The sequence below is a fragment of the Phacochoerus africanus genome, chromosome 1 (genome assembly GCF_016906955.1).
Source record: "Phacochoerus africanus isolate WHEZ1 chromosome 1, ROS_Pafr_v1, whole genome shotgun sequence".
In the NCBI taxonomy this organism is placed as follows: domain Eukaryota; kingdom Metazoa; phylum Chordata; class Mammalia; order Artiodactyla; family Suidae; genus Phacochoerus; species Phacochoerus africanus.
In genome coordinates this window covers 52285321-52298593 of record NC_062544.1, presented here as the reverse complement: position 1 = coordinate 52298593, position 13273 = coordinate 52285321, and the positions used below count along the sequence as shown (strand labels likewise).

At 40.7% G+C, this 13273-nt stretch overlaps 1 long non-coding RNA gene across 1 annotated transcript; it reads left to right on the top strand.

The window, feature by feature from the left end:
* The first annotated feature begins 15 nt into the window (after positions 1 to 15).
* Positions 16 to 5999, top strand: LOC125119375 (uncharacterized). Its single transcript, XR_007133080.1, has 3 exons — positions 16 to 541; positions 641 to 1672; positions 5485 to 5999. It is a non-coding gene; the product is annotated as an uncharacterized LOC125119375 (long non-coding RNA).
* The last annotated feature ends 7274 nt before the right edge of the window (positions 6000 to 13273 follow it).

Here is a 13273-nt window from a genome sequence, read left to right as displayed (position 1 = left end):
GCCCTGGCGTAGGCGGGTGGCTACGCTCCGACTGGACCCCTAGCCTGGGAATCTACACGTGCCTGGGGAGTGGCCCCAGAAAAGGCAAAAAGACAAAAAAACAATCCCTCTTGGCTCTTTTAAAGGTTCTGCTGCCTAGAAACTGCGGAGACTGAGAATTGAGCTGTACCAACACCGAGAAAGATCTGAGTTGAAGGTGATAAAATGAAATGAATGGAGTGAGATTAAATTTTCATAATAAAATCTAGACCAGGTTTGAAAAATCTCCCTAGCTGGCAAAACAGAATGAGCCACCTAAGCAAAACTAAATCGAGTTTATTTGAGAGCTTACGGGAAATTTAGATTAGGGTATTTCTTGTAAATGCCTTTGAAAACTATTTAAAAAAAAAAAAAAAGGTACAAAACCGCATACTGTGGTGATCTGCTCCCCTGGAAACCCTTATCATAAAAAGCAATCACTGTCAAGGTCAAACAACTTCCTCCTGTTCCCTTTACAAGCTGTTGGGAAACATCAAACCTCTGAGCTTCATACTTGTTCTAGGTATGAAATCGTACTCTTTTCGAACAGTTTGTTTCTCCCTCAATAAAACATTGCTATCCAGTAAAGCCTTCTGAATTTTCTTGTAATCATTGTTGTCAGAAGTAGGAAGGAAAGAGCGATGAAGAACATCAACGCTGGTTGAGTAAGTGGTGCTTGCACTGGCGGATCCCATTCTGCTCAATGATTTTTGACGGATCTGGGATCCCAGCTCTGTTCCCTTTGTGTTCTGCTCTCCGATTTCATCAAGGGACCTTTATGGAAGCTTCTTGGTAAGTCACCCTACTCAACTCAAAAGGTAAGAAGCTTCTCAGTAATTCCTTTTGTTTTGAAACTGCTGTGGGAAACCTGGCTGACAGAATTAAGATGTCTTAGGGAATTCAAAGGCAAATATGGGTGCCACACGGTCCAAAAATGGAACCAGGATCTTGTGCCTTTTGAGGGAATGGGTTAACTGTTGGACTATTTGTGATGAAATAAAGTCTGTATTTTCAACCAGCACAAGAAAATGTGAACTTAAAATTCTCTCTCTCCTTAGCACCCCCCATTCAGCCTCCTCCCTGCCTCCCTAATGTGCAGTATGCCTGTGCATCACATGTCCACCAGACCGCCTCAGAAATGGGAATTCCTGCTCTATTGCAAAGATTATTTTTCTCCTTTACCTGCCCCAAAGCCAGCAATGTAACTTCTTCAAGATTAGCACTTTCCCAACTCCGAGGGGGGTGCGCGGTGGCGGTGTGTGTGTGTGGGGGGGGGTCCACAGTGACATACAGCTTGCTTTGTGTGTGTTTACCTGGACATTGTATCTTTAGTGAACTTTATGTAACATGTCAGCATGTCATTTTGATGTAAGATCCTTTGGAAAATGTATATGACTGTGCCTTTGATTACAGGAGGAACAGTTCTCAGAGCTTCTAAGAATCATCTCCTGGATTGCAATCTTCACTTTGGCTTGAATAAAATTCCCTTTTGCTTCTTAACTTGATCCATTAAATTTCCATCATTTGCTTGGCATAGTGGGCAGGATATCAGAGACACGCACCAGTGAACACCTGGAGTCTGCTCTGAACCTGTACTTGGTACCAGCTGGGCCCTTTGAGCCCCACCAGCTTCTTGGTATTCCTCCTTCCTTCGGTGAGTTCTCTTGATATCTTGGGACATCATTGCCTTAGATGACATCCTACATTTTACTCAAGCTGTTTTACTTGGGACTTGGAGTCCCAGGGGGCTATTGACATTTCCTAAGCAGGGACCTAGGGGGAATTTTGGAGTGAACTGAGTTGACTGGCTTTTTAAATTTTTGACTTAAATTGGAAAGGTTGTGTATATATGATGTGAAGAAACTGTTTGCTAGTGAAATGAGAGAGGTTCAGCTCCTAAGAAAAGGGACATTTGTTCTTTCTGGCCACAAGGCTTTCTCAGGTGACTGAGAACCTAGGGGAAGTGTCAGAGATTCAATCCTTGTGACAGTGATGGTGCACATAGGACTTACAGGGGATCCCACTGCTACCATGAAGTAAATTCTGCTCACAGAGAATCCATAATATAGGGGCTGATCACCTTGTGCTCTGAGCACCCAGGGCAATTTTAGAGTGTTGGAGGGAGAAACTGAGATGTGGAAGAGAGTTGAACCTGCTCAAGGGTGATTCCTTGGGGAGCTAGACTCAGAAGCAGCACACATTCGGTCCACCACGCTGCCCTCAGAAATGTGTTCAGATCATATCTGAATGAGGCTTACCAAATAATAATGGGAAACCACGCCTCAAAGCCTGTGCAGCTCCCTGATGGACAGCCACCCACTGGAACTCCAGCTGGTCTCTTCACTGAAATGAAGCCAACACTTGCCACAAGTACATTTCTTCTCTTTTCTTTCTTTTTTTGTCTTTTTTTTTTTTTTTTTTTTTTTTGTCTTTTTAGAGCCTCACCCAAGGCATATGGAAGCTCCCAGACTAGGGGTCCAGTCAAAGCTGTGGCTGCCAGCCAATGCCACAGCCACACCAGATCCAAGCTATGTCTGTGAACTACACTGCAGCTCATGGCAATGCCAGATCCTTAACCCCTGCCTCCTTCCACTGAGTCCTCAAGTATCCTAGTTGGGCTCCTTACTACTGAGCCACAAGGGAATTCCACTTTTCTTAACTCTTAAATTGGGCTCTTTTCACACTCCAAATCTGTTTTTCTTTCATAAGGGGTTAGAGAAAGTCATCTTCATAAGATGTGTTTTCAAAATTTCAGGTTCGATCCCTGGCCTCTTTCAGTGGGTTAAGGATCTGGTGTTGCCACAAGCTGTGGTGCAGGTCATAGATGCAGCTTGGATCCCACGTTGCTGTGGCTGGGTGGTGTAGGCCAGTGGCTGCAGGTCCTATTGGACCTCTAGACTGGGTACCTGCATATGCTGCAGGTGCAGTCCTAAATAGCAAAAAAAGAAAAAAGGAAAAAAAAAAGTATTTCTGGGAGAAAGCTTGAAGTTATAACTCTTCTCCATTGAACACAGTCCACATTGCCTGAGACTACAGTTTGACCCAACTAGTAGAGCTTAAAACTCAGAGGAAAAAGGGAAAAGAAGCCTTTTTAAACTCAAGCTGGAAAACTATGAGATTTCTGCCTGTGTACTTCTGTATCTACATATGTCTGTGTGCATGTTATAAATATTCTATGTCTCTACCTTTGGATGGTGTTATCAAAATTATAAAAGAGCTCTGTTTACTTGACTTAAAAATAGGCACTTACAAATCAATTATTTGTTAATATAACATAAACTAGCCCCAAAGTTTTAAAGTGTCCTGGGCTGGGATGAATTTTAAATGAATAAAAACAAGATTAAGTTGATAGTTTAATTAATATGGACATATCTTTGGAGTCATTGACATTATAATACTTTTATTGCACCTCAGTTTAATGAAAGTCATAAGCTCGTGTTATCGTTGTTATAAAATTTATCAACAAGAAAATTAACTTCGTATGACGATGTCCTCATAAGCAATGAAGCAGAGATAAATGAGATAAAAAGTATTGGGGTGAACTCTTTAAAAATAACTATGTTTTATGTTATGTCTGCCTAAAAACAGTTTCTCTAGATTTTTGGTAACTTGAAGCTGTAGAGTTCTGTTAAATTAAGTTAAGTGATGGAAATCCATTGATTTTCTAGATTATTTTTAATAAGATAAAATACTGAAACATAAATTGCTGAAGTCTGTTTACCAACTTTTGACCTCTTATAACCAAGAGGCAAAAAATGTTTCAGACTATTAGTATATGTATTTTCTGCTTGGTTGGAAGATGGTGTTATGAAGTGTCATATGTTTCTAGAAATTAATGCAAATCTAAAAAAGGGAACCCTGGAGTTCCCATCCTGGCTCAGCGGTTAACGAATCTGACTAGCATCCATGAGGACGCAGGTTCAATCTCTGGCCTTGCTCAGTGGGTTAAGGGTCCAGGTTGCTGTGAGCAGTGGTTCAGGTCACAGATGAGGATCTGGTGTTGCTGTAGCTGTGGTGTAGGCCAGCGGTAACAGCTCCAATTAGACCCCTAGCTGGAAACCTCCATATGCTGCAGGTGCAGCACTAAGAAGCAAAAAAAAAAAAAAAAAAAGAAATAAAAAAAGGGAACCCTGTCAAAAAGTCTTATGCATAGTTGGAACTAAGAATAGATTGAATTTAATCAAGGGAATAAATGTTAATGTTAAAGGTAAAGTCATTCGAAACTAGAATGTGTATTTTTCTCTAAGAGGATGGTGTTTTCTTATAATACTGATCTGCTTTTAATAAACAGATTATAAAGTTTCTTTACTAACTCTGAAATAATCTGATGTAACTCTGTGTTTGCCTTTGAAATCTATTCTGGTCACTTGGGTTAAATGACTTATTTCACAGTGACTTATGATCCTACTTAGCCAAATGTTTAAAACCTTTGATATGTTTGACAGATTTCCTCAAACCAAAATGTAAATGAAGTTCTTTTGCCCTCTAGCTAACTTTGGAATGCTTCAGAGGACCCCTGAACATCTCAGAGACAGATATCAAACTAATTAGGCTTATCTGGTTTGTAAAATTACATGGGACATATTGTCAAATAAGTAATGATAAACCTTAGGTTATAAATGGTCTAGAAATGATATGAACTTCCTAAAATTTGAAATGCCCTGGTATGTTCTAAGTCGCAATTCTAGTTATTGCCTTAAAATGTTGAATGTCACAGAAATAGCCATGTTTCCTTGACAGCTGCATTGTAATCATGCCTTTAGCTATGTTTTTAAAGTGTTTTTTTTTTTTGTCTTTTTGTTGTTGTTATTGTTGTTGTTGTTGCTATTTCTTGGGCCGCTCCTGCGGCATATGGAGGTTCCCAGGCTAGGGGTCGAATCCGAGCTGTAGCCACCGGCCTACGCCAGAGCCACAGCAACGCGGGATCCGAGCCGCGTCTGCAACCTACACCACAGCTCATGGCAACGCCGGATCGTTAACCCACTGAGCAAGGGCAGGGACCGAACCCGCAACCTCATGGTTCCTAGTTGGATTCGTTAACCACTGCGCCACGACGGGAACTCCCTAAAGTGTTTTTAAAGTCTTTTGTCATTTATAGAATTATCATCTTACTCTGATGCTTTTACGAAAAAGTTTGTAGTTGACTTGCTTTTACACTTTAAAACTAAATTGGATGGAGTAGCAAATGGATTTCCACCTTGCATCGGGGCTATTTCAGCAAGGACAGTCTTATGTAAGGCTGCTGAAGAAACAGTAATGAGGGTTTCCTTTATTTATGTCCCAGACTCAGTTGAGTCTCTTCTGAACACTCACCACATGCAGCACTATTCTGTAAGTGGGCTAATTTCTTATGAAGTATTGTTGCTTTCTGCACCTAGCATTACCTTGTTTTGATGAAATAACCTTAACCCTGCAACTTCTGTTCCAGAACTGCCTTTTATTAACAGATTATCTTCTTGTTCACAGGAATGACCAAGAAGAAGCTCCTATTGACAAAGCTGATCTAATTTGATTTACTGATGGTTCCTACTTAAAGGATGAGCAGAGGCATTATAGAGCGGGGTATGAAATAACATCCACAGTGAACATAAGTGAGAGTTCTTATTTACCAGAAACAAAGTCCACACAACAAGCCAAATCAATTGCCTTAACCTGAGCTTTTTAACTGGCTACAGACCAGCTAGTGAATATTTATACTGACAGCTGCAATGCCTCACACAAAAAGAAATATATTGCTCTAATGAAAGTTTATAAATGGGAGGGAGAGGAATGGTGCAAATCAACATGTATCATTCTGATGAACAATTGTAAATGGGAAAAAAGCAGTGCAGATCAAAATAGAAATATACTGTTCTGATGAGAAACCGTACTGGGAGGAAAACAAACTTTAAAAAAAAGAACCAAAAAAAAAAATCATTCCAATGAAATATTGTAAATGATGGGAATGTGGTGCAAATCAGAATATATACCTCTGATGAAAAAAAAATGCTGGAAAGAAAATACACCCCCCCCCAAAAAAAAGACACAAAAAACAAGTATATCGTTCTAATGAAAATTTTTAAAGGAGGGGAACAATACAAATTGAAATATATGATTCGCTCTCTTTTTTTAAATATATTGTTATGATGAAAAAAATATAATGGGAGGAAAACAAACCAAAACCAGAAAAAAACAATTAACTGAGATAAATCATTCTAATGAAAAATTGTAAATGGCAAAAAGGTACAGGAAGTTAGGAAACGAATCTGACTACCTTCCTTGAGGGACAAAGGTTCTATCCCCGGCTTAGATCAGCGCGTTAAGGATCCTCCGTTGCATGAGCTGTGGTGTACATTGCAGATGCGGCTCTGATCCCAAGTCGCTGTGACTGTAGTATAGGCCAGCAGCTACAGCACAGTTTCCACCCCTAGCGTAGGCACCTCCTTATGCCATGGGTATGGCCCTATAAACCGGGGGTGTGTGTGTGCCGCGCGCGCGCGCGCGCATATATAAACATATCCTTCTGATGATAAGCATTACTGGGAGGAAAAGAAACCCCAGAGGAAGGCACAAAAAAAGTAAAATACATCGATATAATGAAAACTTGTAAATGGGGTGTGTGGTGAGGGAATGGTGAAATCGAAATATCGTTGTGGTGAAAAGACGAGATAAACCCGAAAAGAATCCTTCTGGTGAGATATTGTAAACAGCGGGGAAAAGCAGTGCAAATCAGAACAGAAATATATCGTTCTGATGATAAGCATTACTGGGAGGAAACGAAGCCCCAGAGGAAGGCACAAAAAAGTGAAATACATCGATATAATGAGAACTTGTAAATGGGGTGTGTGGTGAGGGAATGGTGAAATCGAAATATCGTTGTGGTGAAAAGACGAGATAAACCCGAAAAGAATCCTTCTGGTGAGATATTGTAAACAGCGGGGAAAAGCAGTGCAAATCAGAACAGAAATATATCGTTCTGATGATAAGCATTACTGGGAGGAAACGAAAGCCCCAGAGGAAGGCACAAAAAAGTGAAATACATCGATATAATGAGAACTTGTAAATGGGGTGTGTGGTGAGGGAATGGTGAAATCGAAATATCGTTGTGGTGAAAAGACGAGATAAACCCGAAAAGAATCCTTCTGGTGAGATATTGTAAACAGCGGGGAAAAGCAGTGCAAATCAGAACAGAAATATATCGTTCTGATGATAAGCATTACTGGGAGGAAAAGAAACCCCAGAGGAAGGCACAAAAAAAGTAAAATACATCGATATAATGAGAACTTGTAAATGGGGTGTGTGGTGAGGGAATGGTGAAATCGAAATATCGTTGTGGTGAAAAGACGAGATAAACCCGAAAAGAATCCTTCTGGTGAGATATTGTAAACAGCGGGGAAAAGCAGTGCAAATCAGAACAGAAATATATCGTTCTGATGATAAGCATTACCTGGGAGGAAACGAAGCCCCAGAGGAAGGCACAAAAAAGTGAAATACATCGATATAATGAGAACTTGTAAATGGGGTGTGTGGTGAGGGAATGGTGAAATCGAAATATCGTTGTGGTGAAAAGACGAGATAAACCCGAAAAGAATCCTTCTGGTGAGATATTGTAAACAGCGGGGAAAAGCAGTGCAAATCAGAACAGAAATATATCGTTCTGATGATAAGCATTACCGGGAGGAAACGAAGCCCCAGAGGAAGGCACAAAAAAGTGAAATACATCGATATAATGAGAACTTGTAAATGGGGTGTGTGGTGAGGGAATGGTGAAATCGAAATATCGTTGTGGTGAAAAGACGAGATAAACCCGAAAAGAATCCTTCTGGTGAGATATTGTAAACAGCGGGGAAAAGCAGTGCAAATCAGAACAGAAATATATCGTTCTGATGATAAGCATTACTGGGAGGAAACGAAGCCCCAGAGGAAGGCACAAAAAAGTGAAATACATCGATATAATGAGAACTTGTAAATGGGGTGTGTGGTGAGGGAATGGTGAAATCGAAATATCGTTGTGGTGAAAAGACGAGATAAACCCGAAAAGAATCCTTCTGGTGAGATATTGTAAACAGCGGGGAAAAGCAGTGCAAATCAGAACAGAAATATATCGTTCTGATGATAAGCATTACTGGGAGGAAACGAAGCCCCAGAGGAAGGCACAAAAAAGTGAAATACATCGATATAATGAGAACTTGTAAATGGGGTGTGTGGTGAGGGAATGGTGAAATCGAAATATCGTTGTGGTGAAAAGACGAGATAAACCCGAAAAGAATCCTTCTGGTGAGATATTGTAAACAGCGGGGAAAAGCAGTGCAAATCAGAACAGAAATATATCGTTCTGATGATAAGCATTACCGGGAGGAAACGAAAGCCCCAGAGGAAGGCACAAAAAAGTGAAATACATCGATATAATGAGAACTTGTAAATGGGGTGTGTGGTGAGGGAATGGTGAAATCGAAATATCGTTGTGGTGAAAAGACGAGATAAACCCGAAAAGAATCCTTCTGGTGAGATATTGTAAACAGCGGGGAAAAGCAGTGCAAATCAGAACAGAAATATATCGTTCTGATGATAAGCATTACCGGGAGGAAACGAAGCCCCAGAGGAAGGCACAAAAAAGTGAAATACATCGATATAATGAGAACTTGTAAATGGGGTGTGTGGTGAGGGAATGGTGAAATCGAAATATCGTTGTGGTGAAAAGACGAGATAAACCCGAAAAGAATCCTTCTGGTGAGATATTGTAAACAGCGGGGAAAAGCAGTGCAAATCAGAACAGAAATATATCGTTCTGATGATAAGCATTACCGGGAGGAAACGAAGCCCCAGAGGAAGGCACAAAAAAGTGAAATACATCGATATAATGAGAACTTGTAAATGGGGTGTGTGGTGAGGGAATGGTGAAATCGAAATATCGTTGTGGTGAAAAGACGAGATAAACCCGAAAAGAATCCTTCTGGTGAGATATTGTAAACAGCGGGGAAAAGCAGTGCAAATCAGAACAGAAATATATCGTTCTGATGATAAGCATTACCGGGAGGAAACGAAGCCCCAGAGGAAGGCACAAAAAAGTGAAATACATCGATATAATGAGAACTTGTAAATGGGGTGTGTGGTGAGGGAATGGTGAAAATCGAAATATCGTTGTGGTGAAAAGACGAGATAAACCCGAAAAGAATCCTTCTGGTGAGATATTGTAAACAGCGGGGAAAAGCAGTGCAAATCAGAACAGAAATATATCGTTCTGATGATAAGCATTACCGGGAGGAAACGAAGCCCCAGAGGAAGGCACAAAAAAGTGAAATACATCGATATAATGAGAACTTGTAAATGGGGTGTGTGGTGAGGGAATGGTGAAATCGAAATATCGTTGTGGTGAAAAGACGAGATAAACCCGAAAAGAATCCTTCTGGTGAGATATTGTAAACAGCGGGGAAAAGCAGTGCAAATCAGAACAGAAATATATCGTTCTGATGATAAGCATTACCGGGAGGAAACGAAGCCCAGAGGAAGGCACAAAAAGTGAAATACAATCGATATAATGAGAACTTGTAAATGGGGTGTGTGGTGAGGGAATGGTGAAATCGAAATATCGTTGTGGTGAAAAGACGAGATAAACCCGAAAAGAATCCTTCTGGTGAGATATTGTAAACAGCGGGGAAAAGCAGTGCAAATCAGAACAGAAATATATCGTTCTGATGATAAGCATTACCGGGAGGAAACGAAGCCCCAGAGGAAGGCACAAAAAAGTGAAATACATCGATATAATGAGAACTTGTAAATGGGGTGTGTGGTGAGGGAATGGTGAAATCGAAATATCGTTGTGGTGAAAGACGAGATAAACCCGAAAAGAATCCTTCTGGTGAGATATTGTAAACAGCGGGGAAAAGCAGTGCAAATCAGAACAGAAATATATCGTTCTGATGATAAGCATTACCGGGAGGAAAACGAAGCCCCAGAGGAAGGCACAAAAAAGTGAAATACATCGATATAATGAGAACTTGTAAATGGGGGTGTGTGGTGAGGGAATGGTGAAATCGAAATATCGTTGTGGTGAAAGACGAGATAAACCCGAAAAGAATCCTTCTGGTGAGATATTGTAAACAGCGGGGAAAAGCAGTGCAAATCAGAACAGAAATATATCGTTCTGATGATAAGCATTACTGGGAGGAAACGAAGCCCCAGAGGAAGGCACAAAAAAGTGAAATACATCGATATAATGAGAACTTGTAAATGGGGGTGTGTGGTGAGGGAATGGTGAAATCGAAATATCGTTGTGGTGAAAAGACGAGATAAACCCGAAAAGAATCCTTCTGGTGAGATATTGTAACAGCGGGGAAAAGCAGTGCAAATCAGAACAGAAATATATCGTTCTGATGATAAGCATTACCGGGGAGGAAACGAAGCCCCAGAGGAAGGCACAAAAAAGTGAAATACATCGATATAATGAGAACTTGTAAATGGGGTGTGTGGTGAGGGAATGGTGAAATCGAAATATCGTTGTGGTGAAAAGACGAGATAAACCCGAAAAGAATCCTTCTGGTGAGATATTGTAAACAGCGGGGAAAAGCAGTGCAAATCAGAACAGAAATATATCGTTCTGATGATAAGCATTACTGGGAGGAAACGAAGCCCCAGAGGAAGGCACAAAAAGTGAAATACATCGATATAATGAGAACTTGTAAATGGGGTGTGTGGTGAGGGAATTGTGAAATCGAAATATCGTTGTGGTGAAAAGACGAGATAAACCCGAAAAGAATCCTTCTGGTGAGATATTGTAAACAGCGGGGAAAAGCAGTGCAAATCAGAACAGAAATATATCGTTCTGATGATAAGCATTACCGGGAGGAAACGAAGCCCCAGAGGAAGGCACAAAAAAGTGAAATACATCGATATAATGAGAACTTGTAAATGGGGTGTGTGGTGAGGGAATGGGTGAAATCGAAATATCGTTGTGGTGAAAGACGAGATAAACCCGAAAAGAATCCTTCTGGTGAGATATTGTAAACAGCGGGGAAAAGCAGTGCAAATCAGAACAGAAATATATCTTTTCTGATGATAAGCATTACCGGGAGGAAACGAAGCCCAGAGGAAGGCACAAAAAGTGAAATACATCGATATAATGAGAACTTGTAAATGGGGTGTGTGGTGAGGGAATGGTGAAATCGAATATCGTTGTGGTGAAAAGACGAGATAAACCCGAAAAGAATCCTTCTGGTGAGATATTGTAAACAGCGGGGGAAAAGCAGTGCAAATCAGAACAGAAATATATCGTTCTGATGATAAGCATTACGGGAGGAAACGAAGCCCCAGAGGAAGGCACAAAAAAGTGAAATACATCGATATAATGAGAACTTGTAAATGGGGTGTGTGGTGAGGGAATGGTGAAATCGAAATATCGTTGTGGTGAAAAGACGAGATAAACCCGAAAAGAATCCTTCTGGTGAGATATTGTAAACAGCGGGGAAAGCAGTGCAAATCAGAACAGAAATATATCGTTCTGATGATAAGCATTACTGGGAGGAAACGAAGCCCCAGAGGAAGGCACAAAAAGTGAAATACATCGATATAATGAGAACTTGTAAATGGGGGTGTGTGGTGAGGGGAATGGTGAAATCGAAATATCGTTTGTGGTGAAAAGACGAGATAAACCCGAAAAGAATCCTTCTGGTGAGATATTGTAAACAGCGGGGAAAAGCAGTGCAAATCAGAACAGAAATATATCGTTCTGATGATAAGCATTACCGGGAGGAAACGAAGCCCCAGAGGAAGGCACAAAAAAGTGAAATACATCGATATAATGAGAACTTGTAAATGGGGTGGGTGTGGTGAGGGAATGGTGAAATCGAAATATCGTTGTGGTGAAAAGACGAGATAAACCCGCAAAGAATCCTTCTGGTGAGATATTGTAAACAGCGGGGAAAAGCAGTGCAAATCAGAACAGAAATATATCGTTCTGATGATAAGCATTACCGGGAGGAAACGAAGCCCCAGAGGAAGGCACAAAAAAGTGAAATACATCGATATAATGAGAACTTGTAAATGGGGTGTGTGGTGAGGGAATGGTGAAATCGAAATATCGTTGTGGTGAAAAGACGAGATAAACCCGAAAAGAATCTTCTGGTGAGATATTGTAAACAGCGGGGAAAAGCAGTGCAAATCAGAACAGAAATATATCGTTCTGATGATAAGCATTACTGGGAGGAAACGAAGCCCCAGAGGAAGGCACAAAAAAGTGAAATACATCGATATAATGAGAACTTGTAAATGGGGGGTGTGTGGTGAGGGAATGGTGAATCGAAATATCGTTGTGGTGAAAAGACGAGATAAACCCGAAAAGAATCCTTCTGGTGAGATATTGTAAACAGCGGGGAAAAGCAGTGCAAATCAGAACAGAAATATATCGTTCTGATGATAAGCATTACTGGGAGGAAACGAAGCCCCAGAGGAAGGCACAAAAAAGTGAAATACATCGATATAATGAGAACTTGTAAATGGGGTGTGTGTGAGGGAATGGTGAAATCGAAATATCGTTGTGGTGAAAAGACGAGATAAACCCGAAAAGAATCCTTCTGGTGAGATATTGTAAACAGCGGGGAAAAGCAGTGCAAATCAGAACAGAAATATATCGTTCTGATGATAAGCATTACCGGGAGGAAACGAAAGCCCAGAGGAGGCACAAAAAAGTGAAATACATCGATATAATGAGAACTTGTAAATGGGGTGTGTGGTGAGGGAATGGTGAAATCGAAATATCGTTGTGGTGAAAAGACGAGATAAACACCCGAAAAGAATCCTTCTGGTGAGATATTGTAACAGCGGGGAAAAGCAGTGCAAATCAGAACAGAAATATATCGTTCTGATGATAAGCATTACCGGGAGGAAACGAAGCCCCAGAGGAAGGCACAAAAAAGTGAAATACATCGATATAATGAGAACTTGTAAATGGGGGTGTGTGGTGAGGGAATGGTGAAATCGAAATATCGTTGTGGTGAAAAGACGAGATAAACCCGAAAAGAATCCTTCTGGTGAGATATTGTAAACAGCGGGGAAAAGCAGTGCAAATCAGAACAGAAATATATCGTTCTGATGATAAGCATTACCGGAGGAAACGAAGCCCCAGAGGAAGGCACAAAAAAGTGAAATACATCGATATAATGAGAACTTGTAAATGGGGTGTGTGGTGAGGGAATGGTGAAATCGAAATATCGTTGTGGTGAAAAGACGAGATAAACCCGAAAAGAATCCTTCTGGTGAGATATTGTAAACAGCGGGGAAA